Source organism: Rattus norvegicus, chromosome 3 (genome assembly GCF_036323735.1).
Source record: "Rattus norvegicus strain BN/NHsdMcwi chromosome 3, GRCr8, whole genome shotgun sequence".
NCBI classification, from domain to species: domain Eukaryota; kingdom Metazoa; phylum Chordata; class Mammalia; order Rodentia; family Muridae; genus Rattus; species Rattus norvegicus.
The window spans coordinates 27,033,494-27,052,507 of NC_086021.1; the positions used below are offsets into that span (position 1 = coordinate 27,033,494).

At 40.9% G+C, this 19,014-nt stretch overlaps 1 long non-coding RNA gene across 3 annotated transcripts in view; it reads left to right on the forward strand.

The window, feature by feature from the left end:
• Positions 1-18,358, forward strand: part of LOC134486056 (uncharacterized) — a 176,293-nt gene extending 157,935 nt beyond the window's left edge. For 2 of the 3 annotated variants that reach the window (XR_010064729.1, XR_010064730.1), the window contains exons 3-4: positions 7,528-7,649; positions 13,737-18,358. This is a non-coding gene — a long non-coding RNA (uncharacterized LOC134486056). The remainder of the gene's footprint in view (positions 1-7,527; positions 7,650-13,736) is intronic. The other variant, XR_010064731.1, reaches the window with a different exon arrangement.
• The last annotated feature ends 656 nt before the right edge of the window (positions 18,359-19,014 follow it).

Below are 19,014 nucleotides of genomic sequence, written 5' to 3' on the forward strand. Positions count from 1 at the left end.
CGTCTCTGAAGACCCACTTGGAGGTGAGATAGCATCTGTGTCTTTGTTTGTGTCCTTGTGTTTTGTGCCAGCTAAATCTGGGTCTGTATTTACTCACAAGTTCTGGAGTTCGGGTTTTGCACTCTCTCTCACCTCATGCTGAGAGGGAGGCTCATGTCTCAGGAGAGACGCGAGTGTGAGCGGTAGACGTGCCAGGGGCTCACCAATTGTGCTGCCCTGGGAGAAGTCCCAGGAGGTCTGGGGAAACCCCAGGGACACCTGGGAGATTCCCAACTGGGTGCTGGTGAGGATTCAGTGATTCTCTTGGATTGGAGAAGAGACCCGTTTTCCTCCCAGTCGTCTGGGTACCAGTGAGGATTCGTTGACTCTCCTGGGTTGGAGAAAAGACCTGCCCTCCTGGCCGTCTGTATTTCCAGAGTGGTCTTTGTCTGTGTGTCTTAGGTCTTTGTTTTGTGTTACTTGTGACTTTGACAATGGGACTCCTCTGAGCTTGACTTTAGACCACTGGACTGCTAGAGCACACAATTTGTACCATGGCAGACTTTTTGCTCCTTGGAGTGGCTGGCGTTTGATATTGGCTGACCTCCAGAAGGCACCTTTGACTTAACCATTATTTGTGATCTGCTCTCCTTCATCTGTCTTTGGTGTCCCCTTGGAAAGGAGGAATGAAGTGGAATCCGCTCCCATTCATCTGTCTGTGGTTGAGAAGGAAGAATGATGTGGAATCCACTCTCCTTCATCTGTCGTTGGTGAGCTCACAGAAGCTCCCTTCTAAATCAGTTCAGTTTTGTGGTGATCTCTCAGCAGCCGCTTTTTTGTTTGTTTGTTTGTTTGTTTGTTTTTGTTTTTTGTTTTTGTGCGCACTTCTGTTTTTTTGTCTGTTAATCTTTTGATTGTCGTTCTGTGTGATTGAATGCTATTTGTCCTGTTCGGCAGACCTCTATTTTCTGGACTCTTGTTTTCTTGCCATCCCACTTGAGATGCTTGTTAGTAGCCATTACAGGAAATACAGAATCCTACTAGAGGCCAGAAAAAATGTTCCAGACATGGATGGAAGGCCCTCACTTCTGCCTGTTGATGTCAATATGCCTGAAGGTAGGGAGCACCAGGTCTACCATCAGACTCTAATGGTGGGTCTCAGGAGCTGAAAAAGTGCCCCACCAATTTGGCTAAAGTAAGGAAAAGATATGAAGAAAAAGTTGCAGAAACTTGAAGGGTTAAGCTAAGTTGCTGAGTTAGTGTAAGTTGCAGAGAAAATAAGGTTAATATGTGTGGTTCAGGGTCTGTGCACAAAAGTGGACAGCACCTAGTAGCTGTAAGATGCAGACAGAGAGACTGAAAAAAGGAAGAAAGAAGGAAAGAAAGAAAGAAAGAAAGAGAAAGAAAGAAGAAAGAAAAAAGCAAAAAAAGAGCAGAAAGCTAGGGAAGAAAAGAGACAGAAAAAGGAAGCTAAAGAACTAAGGAGAGATAAAAGACAGGAGAAAAACTTAACTGGCCACAGTAGTTAGAGAGACTGGGAAGATAGTACTTGCCAACAGAAGAGAATTCCTAGCTAAAGATGAGAGTGCCTATTGTAAGAAAAATGATACTGGGTCAGGGACTGCCCCAGGATAGAGGGGAAGCCCAATCAGTGTTTTGTGGATACAGGGACCCAACACTCTGTGCTCCTATGCCCCAGTGAGCCAGTGTACATCAAAGACCTTGGGTACAGGGGGATACTGGCAACAAACAATACTTATGGACTACCCGAAGAACAGTGGACCTTGGCGTGGGCTGGGTAACCCACTAGTTCATGATCATCCCTGACTGCCCCATCCCTTGCTCATGAGAAATTTGCTCTCCAAAATGGCTTGTGTGGGCTGAAATGGTTGGGTGAGGCCATGTGTATGCATATCTGCAGACTGTGTATGGGAAGTTTAAGACCTGTCTCAGTGCACCAGTACCTGATGCTGGGAGATGTGTGGCTTAGTGCCATTCTGCCTGGAACAGATCGCTCGTACCAGCCAGGCACTAACAATTATCACCCAATCCAGAACTTGAAACTATGGTAGAGTGGCTGATGTTTTGCCTTTGAATAAAATGTCCCAGAGGATGGGACCACACTGGTCAGCTGACATGGACTAGATTCTCCACCGGTTGGGGGAAATCTGGCCACCTGCCTAATCCTGACCTGGAGCCACCACAGCATGAGTGTCAAGTACTGGCAGAAGCCCATGGGTGGAGGGAAGACCTCTGCGACTGACCAATCAACCCCTGCTGAAAGCCGAGGCTACCTTGTCCACAGATGGGAATAGTTCTCTTCATGAAGGTCAGAGATAAGTGGATGTTGCCATGGTGGACAACACAATGTCATCTGGGATGGCTGAACCTCAACCCCCCAGCACGTCAGCGCTGCAGATGCCTTTGCCATCTCTTGGAGGCCATGATAAAGCCAATGACTGTGAGTATTATTCATTGCCCAGGACATAAGGAGGGAAGAGATTCAGTGGCAAGGGGCACTAACAAAGCAGATTAGGTGCCTCGAGAAATGGCTATGCAGGGGCCTATCCTGTTTACAGGCCTGCAAGAGACAGCCACTGGGAACTGGGAGTGGACTACGGGATGGCCTCACTTAGAATGTACCACAGAAGAAAAGGCCCAAATTGCTTAAATGAAAAAAAGACAATGGTACACTTGAGGGAAAACTATACTCCTCAGAGAACAAACAAAAGACTTACTTTGCCAAATACAGAAATGGACTCATTTAGGAGATAGGAAGTTTGTCCAAGTAGTCAAGGTGTATGTAATAGACTTCAAGATTTTAGCCAAGAGAGGCAGTAAAAAAATGTAAGGTATGTCAGTAAGTGAATGCTTAGCAAGCAAACAGGGCAAAGAGACCTAGGGAGTTTAGTGAAAAGTTGAAGTGAACTTCACTGAGATAAAACCAGGAAAATATAATCACAAATATCTCCTAGTGCTTGTAGATACCTTTTCAGGAATAGATAGAAGCTTTCCTCTGGCCTCAGTAGTCATCAAGAAGATACTGGAAGAAATCTTCTCCCTGGTCTGGAGTGCCCAAGGTAATCTGGTCAGACAACGGCCCTACTTTCATTGCCAAGGTAAGCCAGGGTGTGGCCAAGTATTTAGAGGTCGATTAGAAATTATGTTGTATTTACAGACCTCAAAGTTCAGGACAGGTAGAGTAAATAAATAAAACTCTAAAAGAGACCCTGACCAAATTGACCATGGAGACTGGTGCAGACTGGGTGGCATTCCTTCCCTTCTTCTCTTCAGAGCAAGAAATACCCCGTCCAGATTCAGCCTTACCTACTTTGAGATCTTATATGGGGCTTCGGCTCCTCTGACTGTATTAGATGATGTTACTGAACCAACATATCATAGTAATAATGATTTGTATGCCAGGCTAAAAGGCCTACAGGTAATACAGAAAGAATTCTGGTCACAGCTGGCAGCAGCCTATGCCCCAAGGACCCCCTGAGACATCTCATCAGTTCCAGGTCAGAGATTCGGCTACATACAACAACACCGAGCCCAGACACTTGAGCCTCGCTGGAAAGGACCGTACCTGGTGCTGCTGACCACCCTGACAGCCGTCAAGTCTTAGCTCTCACCAGCCGCATACTAGAAGTTGGGGCTGAGAGCTGGGACCTAGAGGGACACTCAGATCTTGCAAAAGCTCCCTAGACTTCCACATCAGATAAGTGGATACATCAGAGACGTGACTGGGAGTTTGCTATAATGCTCACTTGAGGAGTGTGCTTTAGAAACAAGAATTTCATGTTTGCCCTGGGTTCCATTAGGATAGGTGTGGAGATAAGCTTGATTTCTATTGCAAATGATGTAACATTGCATGTTAGTACTCCTAACACTCCTTGGGACTGTGCCTCAGGGATCACAACCTGTATAAGTTTAGAAGTTCTAAAAGGCAATCATTACCTTTGTGTGTAGGTTCAGATAGTGTCCAGATTGGAATCCTGATGCTAAAGACTTAGTAAGACACAAATGAGAGTTGAGAATTACTTAGTGCTATCTTAAGGCTGAGTCTAGGTGCTGCAAGGGCAGTTACAAGGACATCTGCTGTTGCCCTGCAATACAAGGCTTATGGAGAATTTAGACCTCCCATTGACTTAGATATAAAAAGAGTGAAAAAGACTTTTTAGCTGACCTCCAAGAATCCCTAACCTCCCTCTCAGACGTAGTCCTTCAGAATAAGAGAAGGATATTCCTTAAAGAAGGAGGTATGTGTGTTACATTAAGAAAAGAATGTTGCTTCTATGTAGACCATTCAGGAGTAATTAAATACTCCATGAATAAACTTAGAGAAAGGTTAGACAAAAGACAGAGAGACCGAGAAGCACATCAGGAATGGTTCGAGAGCTGGTTTAGTAGATCTCCTTGGATGACTACTGTGATATCTTCCCTTATGGGACCCTTCTTAGTTTTGCTTCTGCTTCTGATTATAGGTCCATGTGTGTTAAATAAACTAGTTACCTTTATTAGAGAGTGTTCAGATTTTGATGTTATGCCAACAGTATTATGCTTTAGGAGGACAAGAAAGCCAATATTATAAAGATACTAAAATTTAGTTCTATGATTAGAACTAGCCACTAGAAGAAGTGGGGAATGAAAAAATAAAAACTGCAGCTAAGAACATTCATAAGGTCAAAACAGAAACTTAGCATCCAGTCCCAGGAACTCACCTGCTTCTTGATTACCTGCAGACTTAAGCTAACCCATAGTGCTGACAGTATGTTCAGGCTTCTGAATCAGATTTCAGACTTCTTCAGGGGATGGACCAGTAGAAGAGATGGCCAAGAAAGGGAACAGACTTGTCTTCAAGGTGAATGTTGTCCCGATAAATCTGTGATCACCAGTCAATCACACCATGAGTCCAGAACTTTAGTTGGCCCAGCTACCCACGTAAGGAAAGATACTTTGTACGTTGAGAACAGAACTTGCCTCTCTATCCGCAATGTGCCTGAAGGTTTTGTGCTGTATAGAGGTGACTGGCTAGAAATCGATTATTTCAAGTCTCAGGGGACTTCAAAATTCCATATATGGTCATCAAAACCCACAAGAGTCAAGCATCTGCATGAGGTCTACATTACATCCCTGGAGGAAAGATATGGAATGATAGAATACTCCGTCTATTTCACCTTGGATGCACTGAAGCTTTCTCCTGGATATGAACCTAAAATGTGTGATGTTGTGAATGTGACCATAGTAGAAAGTGTTCAGCTTTTCTCTGTTTGGAGAGCAATCTCTATGACCCCAGTGGAAAGACCCTATTGTGAATGAGAGTGACATTCAACTTCTGGTCCTCTCTCCCTCCACTTATCCAGTGATAAGATTATAAAATGGTGGAGGTAGAACTCAGGGCCTCATACATGCCAGGTAAGCTACATCAGTGGACAACCCCCTCAGCTCACGTTGTTTTTGTATGTGCAAGAAAATGTTTTAATAAAAAATATAAGTGATATTTTGAAAAAAATAAAAATAAAAAAAATGTAGCTAAGAAGTCAGAAGTTTAAAAATGCTATCTCACCTCCAAGAAGCCCTAAATACCTCAAATTCCAGACCCTGCCCTCTATCTGTAAGTAGGTAAAAGTCACATTTCTTGAGCCTGCTCTCCCAGGAACTAGATAAAAGGACTTAAGATAAGGCCCTTAGATATGTGATTCCCGACCTAGTAAAGATAATAGAAAGCTTCTCCCAGGAACTAACTGACCATAAAGTTAAATTAGAATCTTAAGAGAACAACCTTGAGAAGCAGGAAGCTTCTCCTAGTAACTAAAGGGAACACAAAGTTAAGCAATCTTAAGAGACAGGAAGCTTCTTTTGATTTTCCAATGACACCACCTCTGCCCCCTAGGGTTGTGGTTTCTCCCTTTAAATACCCTTTCTCCTACCCTCTCAGGGTCTAACTCACCACCCCTGCATGGGATACGAGTCTCGACCCCAGTGCACTGGTTCGTATCGATAAACCTCATGTGATTACAGCAAAATCAATCAATCAATCAATCAATAAATAAATAAATAAATAAATTTGAGATTAATAATGCTACTTTAATATGAGCATTGTGCCTATATAATACATTTAAAAATACAAGTCTTGGACCCAGTCCTATAACTGCTATTATACATTGGTTTTAGTTGATTAACCAATATGAGTTAAAGGCCAGATAGCAAAGTCATGGTTCTGAGTCAATTAAGGGTGTCTTTGAGGTACTTCAATTAGAAATGGTCATTGGTGATCAATTCTTTCTTTCTTTTTTTTTTTTTCTTTTTCTTTTTTTTCGGAGCTGGGGACCGAACCCAGGGCCTTGTGCTTGCTAGGCAAGCGCTCTACCGCTGAGCTAAATCCCCAACCCAGGTGATCAATTCTTAACGGTTCAGAAATGCCTTGTATAGATAGAAAATCTTCAAAGGTATCAGAAGTCCACAGAACATAATTTTTATGGACATTTCTTTATTAAGATCATTTGACTAGAGACTTGTCTGCTCCTGACAACACCCCTTCTTAGATTCTAAGAAATTGAGCATCAATGAAGTTGCTCCAATTGTGATTAGACAGCTACTAGGGAAAAATTGCTTCAATTCATCTACAGACAAAATACTGTACAGAAAAGGCCAAATTATGCAGAATAGTTTACTGATAAGCCAAGACTCAGTGATCAGCCCTTCAAAATCTGCATTACAAAGGTCTGTCAGATGATCCTAGGCCAGAAGGCTGAAGACTGATGCTCTGACATTTTGAGGAATAGGGGACTATCCAGGTGATCAGCAGTCTCTATAAATTGGCTAAGTTTGGAAGTAATGTTTTGTGCTTCTTGTATTTTCAGGTAATATTAATCATTCTTGGATTTCTGGTGCGATTGAAAACTGGTAGTCTAATAGACAACCCAAGCTATCTAGCATTAAGAAAGATAATAAATTTGAAAAGGTGGTTTTTCAGATGGTATATGATCTAAAAGCAGGATATAAGTCAGGTATAGAATTATAGTCTTTTAGGATAGAGGACAAGGCGCTTTAGTTAATAGACAAAATGGATGGACTGGGTGTTGAATGTATCATATGTTTTATAAATTGTAGAATGGTAACAATTGTATTCAATTTATATATAAGGGGGAAAGGCCTTTTAACTGGACAAAAAAGGGATAATTTTGTGGTTTGCTTTGGAGTTATCTGTATTTTGATGCTAATTCCACTGCCCCAAGGATGGCTGCCTAGTCACATACTCAGGACTCAGGTGACTTCATCAGAACCTCCCCTCATTTAATTTGTAAAATAAAGGCAAGAGCTGGTGATTAGGCAGGGAAAGAGAAGTTGGAGGAAAAGGAGGAGATAGAGGGCCTTGGAGAGAAGGGAGGAAAATGGAGCTGAAGCATAGGGCATGGAGAAATTGCAATTTATGAGGGATTTCACAGCTGGGGAATAGGATAGTGCAGTGGTAGATCTGCCCAGTCTAGGCATAAGCTTGTATTCATATTAATTGAGTTATGTTTTCTTTGCATGGGTATATTCGAGTTGGAGAGGTTGCTGCAGCAACACCCAATAGTGGTAAACTATACCGAAAACTCTGTGCTCCATTTCCTGTCCCACAACTTTGCCTGCTTTGCTGGAGGCCTGCTGGAACCAGAGACAACCAGGTAAGACCATGCCCAAGCCCTTACTGACCAAATTCTCTTAAAACATGCTTTAAACTACACCCTCACCCCTAGATACCATATTTCAGCCCACAACTCCCACCTGCTTTTCTGCAAGGCCTGCTGGCACCAGGGATCACAGGACACACTGATACTAGGGATCCCAGGAGCAAAGTTAGCACCCAAAGACCTAAAGACTTGCTAGTCACAAGAAACCCAGACCACTCATAAAAAAACATGGAGAAGAAACAGAAACCAAGGGGAACAAAAAACACCCATCCAACAAAAATAAACACAAAGATCAGTATCTAAACCTATAATAACTGCAAAATCCAGATGGCTAAAGGCCAACATAAAAACATAGTGAACAACAGCCAGGATAGCATGGCACCAAGCTATTCTACTACAGCAAACCCTAAGTATCCTAACACAGTTAAATCCAGCCTTATGAAGAGATAGGGTCCTTTAAAGAGGAGATGAATAAATCCCTTAAAGAAATAAAGAAAAATACAATGAGGCAGGTGAAGGAAATGAATAAAACCGTTCAATCCCTGAAATAGAAATAGAGACAATAATAAAACACAAAATGAGGGAATCCTGGATATAGAAAACTGAGGTAAGAGAATAAGAACTACAGACACAAGCATCATCAACAGAATACAAGAGATGGAAGAGAGAATCTCAGGCTTAGACAACACCATAGAAGACGTTAATACATTGGTCAAAGAAAATGTTAAATCTAAAAAGTTCCTGACATAAAACATCCAGAAAGTTTGGGACACTATGAAAGACCAAACCTAAGAATAATAGGAATAGAAGGAGAATGTTTCCAAATCAAAGATCAAGAAAATATTTTTAATAAAAACATAGAATAAAATTAATAGTAGGTGATTTCAGCACCCCACTCTCATCAATGGACAGATCATCCACACAGAAACTAAACAGAAAAATAATGAAACTAACAGACATTATGAATCAAATGGACCTAATGTTACAAATCTACAGAATATGTCACCCAAACACAAAAGAATATACTGTTTTCTCAGTAACTCATTAACCACATTTGTGATCACAAAGCAAGTCTCAACAGATACAAGAAACGTAAAATAACCACCTGTATCTTAGCAGACCACCATGGATTAAATCTGGATTTCAACAACACAAACAACAGAAAGACTACAAACTCATGAAAACTAAACAACTCCCCACTCAACAACAACTGGATCAAGGAAGAAACAAAGAAATTAAAAACTTTCTGGAATTCAATGGAAATAAATGGACAACATACTGAAACTTATGAGACACAATGCAAGTGGTAGTAAGAGGAAAGTTAATGAAAGCAAGTGCCAACATAAAACAATTGTAGTGATCTCATACTATCAACTTAGCAGCACTCCTGAAAGCTCTATAATAAAATGAAGTAAGTACACCCAAGAGGAGTAGCCTGCAGTAAATAATAAAACTGGGGACTGAGTTCAATAAATTAGAAACAAAGAGAGTAATACAAAGAATCAACAAAACCGACAGGTGATTCTTTGAGAGAATCAACAAGCTCGATAAATGATTATCCAAACTAACTAAAAGAGCATATCCAAATTAACAAAATCAGAAACTAAAAGGGGAATATAACAAAAGATACAGAGAAAATCTAGAAAATCATAAGGAAATAATTTAAAAACCTATACTCCAAAAAATTAGGATTTCAATAAGTACCACTTAACAAAGTTCAATAAGATCAGATAAACAATTGTAAGATATTGAAGAAGATATCAGAAGATGGAAAGATCTTCTATGTCCATGGATAAGTAGGGTTAACACAATAAAAAAAGGCATCTTAACAAAAGCAATCTTCATATTCAGTGTAATTTGCATCAAAATTGCAACACAATTTTTCATAGATCTTGAATCCTCAACTTCATATTAAAAAAAAAACTAAAACAAAATCAAAAACAAACAAACAAGAAGCCAGGATAGCTAAGTCAATACCGATCAATAAAAGAAATTCTAGAGGCATCACCATCTCTGACCTAAGGCTGTCCTATACAACAATAATAATAAAAAAAAGTCTTCTTGGTATTGGTGTAGAAGCAGATAGGCAGATCAATGGAATCAAGATGAAGACCCACACACCTACAAACACTTAATTTTTGACAAAGAATCCAAAACTATACAATGGAAAAAAGGAAGCATCTTCAGAAAATGGCTGGTCTAATGGGATGTCTGCATGTAGAAGAATGAAAATAGATCCATAGTTATCACCCTGAACAAAATTCAAGTCAAAGTGGATCAAAGACATCAATGTAAAACCAGACACACTGAATCTAATTAAAAAAAAGTAAAAAGCAGTCTTGAATGCATGGGGACAAGAGAACATTTCCTGAACATAACACCAATGGCTCAGGCTCTAAAGTCAAGAATGAATAAGTGAAACCTCATGAACTGAAAGTCTTCTCTAAGGCAAAGGACACTGTCAATAAGACAAAATTGGCTACAGATTGGGAAAAGGTCTTCACTAACCCTTCATCTGACAGAAGGCTAATATCTAAAAATATATAAAGAACTCAAGAAGTATGACTCTGGAAAAACAAATAACTCAATAAAAAATTGGATTCAAAACTAAACAGAATTCTCAACAGAGGAATCTTGAATGGTCGAGAAGCACTTAAAGAAATGTTTAACATCCTCAGTAATCAGGGAAATGCAAATCAAAATGATCCTGATATTTCACCTTGCACCAATCAGAATGGCTAAGATCAAAAACTCAGGCAACAGCAGATGCTGGCAAGGATATGGAGAAAGAGGAACATTTCCATTGCTGGTGGGATTGCAAGCTAGTACAACCACTCTGGAAATCATTCTGGCAGTATCTCAGAAAATTGAAAATAGTTGTGCCTGAAGACCCAGCTCCACGGCTCCTGGCCATATGTCTGAAAGATGCTTTATAATAACTCCAGATCACATACTCTAGTATGTTCATAGCAGCTTTATTCGTTACACCTAGAAACTGGAAGCAGCCCAGATGTCCCTCAACCAAAGACTAGATACAGAAAAATGTGCTATGTTTACATAATGGAATACTATTCAACTATTAAAGAAATCATGAATTTCACAGCCAAATGGATGGAACTAGTAAGTATCATTCTGAGTGAGGTAACTGAGACTCCAAAAGACATGCATGGTTTGTATTCACTGATAAGTGGATATTAGCCATGATGTTTAGAATACCCATAATACACTGCACAGATCCAAAGAAATTAAACAAGAAGGAAGGCCCAATTGAGAATGCTTGAATCCCACTTGGAAGGGGGAACAAAATAGTCATGGGAAGCAGAGGGAGGAGGGATCTAGCTGGAAGAAAGGAAGGCTAGGGGAATAGGAGGGCAGGATCAGGCATGGGAATAGATAGGAGAAAGGCCCAGAGGACCAGGAGAATGAATGGAAATATGCAGCTGCCGGGCACTGGGGGCAGGGGAGGGCAAGAGAATTCTCTAGGAATTCCCAGACACCCAGGATGAGAGAGGCTCCCAGGAGTCAATGCAGGTGGCCTTAGCTGAAATGTTACCTAGAGATATTGTACCTGAAGAGGTCGACTCCAGTAGCCAAACAGGACTCGTAGTGGTGAAGGGATGGGGACACCAATACACCTACAAAACTTTTGACCCAAAATTGGTCCTTTGTGACAAGGATGGAGCAGAGACTGAATGAGTGGCTGATTTGTGATCGGCCTATTTTGAGACCAATCCCATGAGAAGGCACCAATCCCTCACACTATTAATGATGTAATGTTTTGCTTGCAAACAGGAGCCTAGCATAGCAGCCCTCTGAGAGGCTCTACCCAGCATCCGACCAAGACAGATGCAGATAAACTCACATAAACATTGAGTGGGGGTCAGGGACCCTTATGGAAGAATTAGGAGAAGGATAGAAGGCCCCCAAGGGAATGGCAACCACACAGGAAGACCAACATTGTCAACTAACCTGGACCCCTGCATACTCCCAGAGACTATGCCACCAAACAAAGAGCATACATAGGCTTATGCAAGGCCCTAGGCAGATATGCCGCAGAGGGCTCTGATGTTTGGCCTCAGTGTGAGAAGATGCTCTTAATTCTGGAGAAACTTGATGCAAAGAGGAGGAGAGATAGGAAGAGGAACTCTTGGGAGGGAGTGTACCAGGATGGGGTTAGCATTCCAGATGTAAATAAATAAATAACAAAAAACAAGCTAACAACAAACAAGCAAATGAATAAACGAAACTTCAAATGAAAACAATAAACAAACCAAACAAAAAAAAGCTCACAAAAAATATGGAGTGCATTTTTTGTTGGTTACCTGCTCCTAAGTGTGAGACCTATTTTGGAATATAGTTGATAATTTCAGTCTCAGTCCATTGGAGAAAACATTTTTTTTCTTTTTTTTTTTTTCAGAGCTGGGGACCAAACCCAGGGCCTTGCACATGCTAGGCAAGTGCTCTACCACTGAGCTAAATCCCCAACCCCACATTTTCATTTTCCAAGCAGCTGTTAATTACAAACAGCTTCTTAGTCAGTAGTGGAACACTGGGTTCACTTCCTGTTTTCCATGCTGGAGTTTTGTCTGTCTTGAACTTAGTGCAGGTCTTGTTTATGCTTTTAATGTCTCTATGGATAGGGTTTCAAAAAAAGCTATATCCTCGGATTTATGCACCACATCTAGTTCTTATAATCTTCCTGCCTTCTCTTCTGCATATATTCCAAGCCTTAAGCTGAGGAGTTTGATAAAGGCATATCATTTAGGACTGAGTGCACCAAAGTTAATCTCTATTCATTAACCAGTCATGGGTCTCTGTGTTAATTACTATCCACTGCAACAAATTATTTAATAAAGGCTGTGCTGATCAACAGAACAATGTGTCGTTAGGAGTCATTTCATTGCTAAGTTCAATTAACATAATAGTAAGATTTCCCTTGAGGTCCATAAGCTATTTAATATCAGGTTCTTGGCCTCATTAACAGTGTCCATTATGGATTCCATCTTATTAACCAGGCTTTATATCCAGCAAAAAAGTACTTGGTTAGTATAATAACATTTGTGCCTCTATTGCACCAGTATATTTTACATGCAGGTCTCTACTGTAGCTCACAATTATAACTTTGAAATGGACGATGACATTTTCTCCTGCTATAATGTACCTAGTACCATCCAGCACTGTAAATGCTAGTCAGGAAAGATGAAACTTCTACTTGAGCATCAATTTGATGTCTCTATGTTCAATATTATAGGGAGTGTCTTCAGTAATAGGGTCTTACCATCAGGTTGTGGAGGGTCACCAATATCATTGGCAATAGTATGTAATGTTTGGGAGTAGGGGGAGATAGTACAGCATTGACCAAAAATTCAAAAAAAGCAAAGAACATTCCTAGTACTGGGGTTTTACTTGATAGCATATAATATCTAGTTGGGGTATTTTCTCCCCTAGTTCATGATAACTCCATTTAAAATCCTTTCATATATATAGAGAGGTTATCCCTCCCCATAGTTCCTGCTTTCCCTTGCCCTCCCATACATTTCTCCATTTAATATCTTAATTTCTTTTAATACTAAAACAAGATCATAACTTTAAATCTCTTCAACTCTACATACACCGCCTCAGATGAAAATGCACGGAGCCATATTGGATTTGGGCCTAGCCGCTTTTTGACTGCATGGTTCAAAGTGACTCTGGGCTGTTTGGCCACAGAGACTCACCCCGAAGATGACTGCCATAAATCTTAAGATTGTTGGATAAAGCCTCTCCCATGAATTTACGGCACAGGAGTATAACATTCAAGGGATGCCTCAGCTCCCTTCAGCAGATACCTTCCCTCAGCAGATACCAGTTATCTCCTCAGTCAACACCCAGTGTCTCCACCACCTGACCTCATCGCCTGACTTCTTTGCCTCCAGCTATCACTGCCTATACCCTCATCTCCCCCTCCTTCATATTTCACAAAGGTCACTCCCCCTACCTGAAAGCCTTAAAAGCTGCAATGTTCATCCCAATAAACGAGACCTTGACAACAGAACTTTTGCTTGGTCTCCTTCTTCTCTTCACCCCCATTTTGGCCCACAGGTAGAAAGCCTCTTCGGGACCCTGAATAACTGGGTCCCCGCTGGCGGGGACAAGTGGCGCCTGAACACAGGGACCCCGAAGCAAGGCTGACTACAGGACGATGGAGATAAGAGAGCTGCAGCGGGAATCAAGGACTCTTCAGGCCGCATCGCTCGTGTGTCGCTGGAGAGGGAGGTAAGGACCGGTCGAATAATTGTCGTCTAATTGCCATGGGGAAGGTATGGATTTAGGAGGCTTGTTTCATAGGAGAGATCAAGCGCTCACTCAGGGAGAGAGGATTAAGAGTTAAGAAAAAGGATTTAATCAAGTTTTTTTGTTTTAAAGGTGTCCCTGGTTAATTTTAAGCAGTGTGGGGCTAGCTTAAGTAAAACTTGTAATAAAAAAGGGACAAGGTAATGGTAAAGTGTTTTTGCATATGCGTTCTTTTAGAGTTATATTTTAGTCTTTGGATCCTGACTAGAGATAGTTTACACCCTAGACATGAGAGAGAATGGGTTTGGGAAAAAACAGTCCTCCCGGACTCTCCACGGATGCTTTGGAGAAAGAGAAAAACTTTTCAGGGCTCTCCTGGGAACAGAAGAAAGGCAGGAGATGTCCTGCCTCTCTGCTGGCTCCTATTGGAGAAATGCTTATTTCTAGTTCTGGGTTCCATAGGTAGGATATGTGGGTCCCTATCGTGGGACACCATTTAGTTTTTTCCCTCTATGTCTATTGTGTGTCCTTGGTGCACCAAGCTATCCATGTCTGTCAGTTTATGTCTGTGGTCTTTGTTTCTCGTTGTTTAAATGTTTTATGTTTCGTGTTCAAAAGAAAAAATTATAAAAACTTTATCTGCCAGTCGTTCACACCTTGACTTGGTTTTAACTCGTTTCAAGAAGGGAACAATGCATAAAAAACAGTTTCAATTGGCTTTTGGAGCCTACATCTGTAGCTAGAAGCCTAAGTCTGCTGGACAAGCTCCCCAGGGGCTGGCTAAGTGTTTATACTAGCTGATCCTAAAGACACCAGGAGCTTCACAGCTTAAAAGGTGGAACATTGGTAACAGAAAGTTGGCTTAAAACTGTAATTTGGATATGAGCCAACCTAGGGAAACAGGTCCAAATTGAGGTAATATTTTTATGGAATTCTTATTCTAGAAACCAGGCTTCTAAAAGATTTTAGGGCAGTGTCTCTTTGTTGAGGTATTGGAGACCGCACCATCGTGCGTTCACATATAGGAATTGGCAATCATAGCCAAAGGTGTGGTTTGCCCTAAAGTTACTGTATTTTGATGCTAATTCCACTGTCCCAAGAACAGCTGCCTAGTCACATACTCAGAACTCAGGTGACTTTCCAAAGTTGTGGCTGTGCTCTGGTGTTACAAAGAGATCTTAAAGATTGTGATTAAAGATTGTCAGTGTTACATTGACTAACTCAAACTTATTTATAATTAAGAAAAAAATCAAACAGGTAGAGATTGTTACAGGATTTAAAAAGGATTGATGAGGTTTTAAAACTTGTGAGAGCATTACAGCTTGTTTGCTTATCCAACTGCCATTTCAAGATAGATTTAGAGGATTGTTTTTATGCAGTTTGTTTACATCCTGGCGATTGTGAGTTTTTATTTTGTGAGCTTGCTTATAATTTTAGAGAGCCCATGAAGTGATATCATTAAAAATTTTTTACAAAAGAGTGGCTACTAGCCTTATATTATGTAATTTTGTTGCTTCTTCAATGTAAGAAGTTAGAACTTTGAATCTTTCAGTGTATATGGAAATTTTTACTACAAACCTTTGCTCTCAAAATGAGCTTTAACATTTGGGGAGTAACTATTGCTCCAGAGAAGATTCAATATTCATTTTTAATATTTAAAACTAATTTTAAGCTTCTAAGGATATGTTAATTGCCAAAGTACCTCACCTTACCAGAGGACTTAGGTCTTTGTTTGTTATCCTCATTGGAGATAAAGCTTCAGTTGTTTTAATACAGAATTGTAGGCTAGAGTCATGGAAGTATTTTAAAAAGCCAAACAACAGTTAATTGGTTATTACAAAATACTGATATTTGGCCTATTACATATACAAATTTTTCAGGCAAAATTGATAATTTTACTCTTTACATGTTTTTGTATTTCCTGTATATTTGTGCATACAACCCATAGGAAATGCGCTTACTGTATTTATAGGTGGTTCATCTAATGAACATGTATGATTGGATCACTTGTTTATTCTCTTGAGTTTCTGCTGTTTCAGCACAGATTATTAAATTCCTGGCTTTAGCCACTGTTTTTATAATGTTAAAAAAAAACAAGCTTTCAATTCATATACTGATAGCCAATGTGCTGCTTGTGGTTTACAATTGATTTCAATTACTTAATGCTTTATTAAAGGCAGGTTTTCTACATAAAATCAGTGAGTGATTTCAGTGTGACTGTCTGACAACTCACTGTCCTTTCAGTGCTCTGGCTCAGACAACTAAACAAAACCATAGACCCAGCTCTTTGAAAATGATAATGGAGTTGATAACACTCCCTCACAAATAGAGGAAGACTCCATTTGCTTACTTTCAACTCCCAGCCTCACCTTGCCGGCTCAGGGATTTCTAGTACAGTATTTATAGGATTTGGCATCTCTAATTAATGCTTATGTTTAGGTAAATAAAGCTGGTAAGGGGCTGGAGAGATGGCTTAGTGGTTAAGAGCACTAAGTACTGTTCCTTTATAGGCCATTTAAGAACTCAAACTGGATTGCCTGGACACCTTACTTAGCAAGGGAGGACAATGATACCAGGCAGATTATAGGCCTTATATAGAACCAGTTAGTCAAAAAATCTCATTCTTTATATATCCAAAACAATAATGCTAGAGACAATAATTTGGTATAAAAGTAAATTTATAAATACAAGTGCTCAGTGTCCTCAATTTAATCCTTAAGGACTTATCTTAATAAATAATATTTTAACAACATTTTAATAAATAAAAAGGGGAGTTATCCCTGTATGCTAAAATATGCTCCTTTTATTTCAATTTTAAAATTTGGATGCCAATGAACACTCTGAGTTTATGGCACCCTACAGCTAGGCATACTTCTGCCTAGGTGAAATAGAAAGATCCACATATTGGCATGATCCTGTTCAGATATTTTATATGGGGAAGAGGGAATCTTTGTGTTTTTTCTACAGGATGCTACAGGAGTGTGCCAGCTGCCCGAGTGGCTGGTGAGACTTGCTGATCCTGGGAGCATGAAGATTCAGCTCTCCTGGTTCGGGTCCCTGGAGTCATTCCTGTGTCCTTGGAGGAATATGGAGGGTTCCCACTCATCTTTTGTCATCACAGAAATTCTGGCGTTGCTGCAGTCATTGTGTCCCATCCCACCACGGCCTGCGCTCCGACCCTCTGTGCACTGTTGCTTGGTGGAAGCTGCTGTGGACTGGGGAACTCTGCCCTGTTTTGCAGATCTCAGACATGGTCCCATTGCCTGCTGGTTGTTCCAGAGAAGAATGACCGATCCTGAACTGTCCTGGGAAAGACCTTGGCATTTTCGCTGCTATTGTAGCAGCCATTACTGCTGCAGCCATTGTGTCTGCAGTGTCTGGAGTTACCCTCCCCCAATCTATTGTTAGGCAAGCACAGTGGGTGAACTTTCTGGAGTAGTTGCTAACAATTGGGAATTCTAAATTTTAATACAGGAGAGGCTTGACTAGGTCCTTGGTGGTATGGCCATAGCAGCTGAGGAGAACCAGATGAGGTGCCCACTACTTATTGGGAGAGGCTCAATTTCCACAATCTCTTATATTAATGCCATCTGGCTCCTGCTCCTTCGCCCCTGGGCTCAAGTAAGAGGAATGAGAAGATGATCCAATGTAGCTTTCCTCGGTGACGGGCAACTTCCTCTGACCCTTGACCAATCTAGACATGGAGCCTTGAGGGCGACAAGGTGGTCCTATGACAGATAAGGCTGGGGTTTGAGAGGTCGATCCTAAGACAGAGGTGGCTACACCCCGTTTAAACGTGCGGGCCGGTCAAATGCTCCTCTGCCCAGTTTCTCCCCCAATAACACACATGTATAGCCCAGAACGGTGTGTTACAGCATAAGTTCATTCCTAGCCATTGGGGTGCAGTCCTAACTGCAAGAGTGGCTTGCCATGGCCGAGCTGGGCACTCTGTGAGGCATGTCTGATCTCTCTCAGACCACAACTTCCACCTAATGGTTTTTTTAATAAAAGAAAAATGGGGGAGTTGCATGGAGCCATATTGGATTTGGGCCTAGCCGCTTTTTGACTGCATGGTTCAAAGTGACTCTGGGCTGTTTGGCCACAGAGACTCACCCCGAAGATGACTGCCATAAATCTTAAGATTGTTGGATAAAGCCTCTCCCATGAATTTACGGCACAGGAGTATAACATTCAAGGGATGCCTCAGCTCCCTTCAGCAGATACCTTCCCTCAGCAGATACCAGTTATCTCCTCAGTCAACACCCAGTGTCTCCACCACCTGACCTCATCGCCTGACTTCTTTGCCTCCAGCTATCACTGCCTATACCCTCATCTCCCCCTCCTTCATATTTCACAAAGGTCACTCCCCCTACCTGAAAGCCTTAAAAGCTGCAATGTTCATCCCAATAAACGAGACCTTGACAACAGAACTTTTGCTTGGTCTCCTTCTCTTCACCCCCATTTTGGCCCACAGGTAGAAAGCCTCTTCGGGACCCTGAATAACTGGGTCCCCGCTGGCGGGGACATGAAAATAGAACAACGAAGATCCAGATGGGTCCTTATTTCTCTACCTACTTCACACACCTCATGTCTGAGAGGTAGTACCACTAAATTGTCTTATTGATGTGATGATATGCCTGGCCATGTTTTGTTGTTTTGTTTTTATTTTTTTTTGTTTCAATTGGAGAAATAAGGATGACTTTAGATAAAAAAGTGATGTTTAGCAGACCATGGGAGATAGTAGTGCTGAGAAAGATGTTATAATCAGCTTAAGATGTTCAGAGGGGAAGAATATTATCAATATCAAAATAGGCTTCTGCTACTCTATCAATACTGAATCCTCACCAGGACTGTGAGATACACTGTGACTCACTACAGCTTCTACAACAAGATTTTTTTTTTATAAGGTTACAGGTTATAAGGATGTATGAAGGAACAGCATGAAGAGTGGAATTTGGTCTTTTAGTATTATCCCAGTTTTCCTGGATGTTTTGTGTCAAAAATATTTTGGATTTAATATTTTCTTTGATCAATTTTTATCCATTTTTCTATCATATCTTTATCATCTGAGATTCTCTCACCTTTT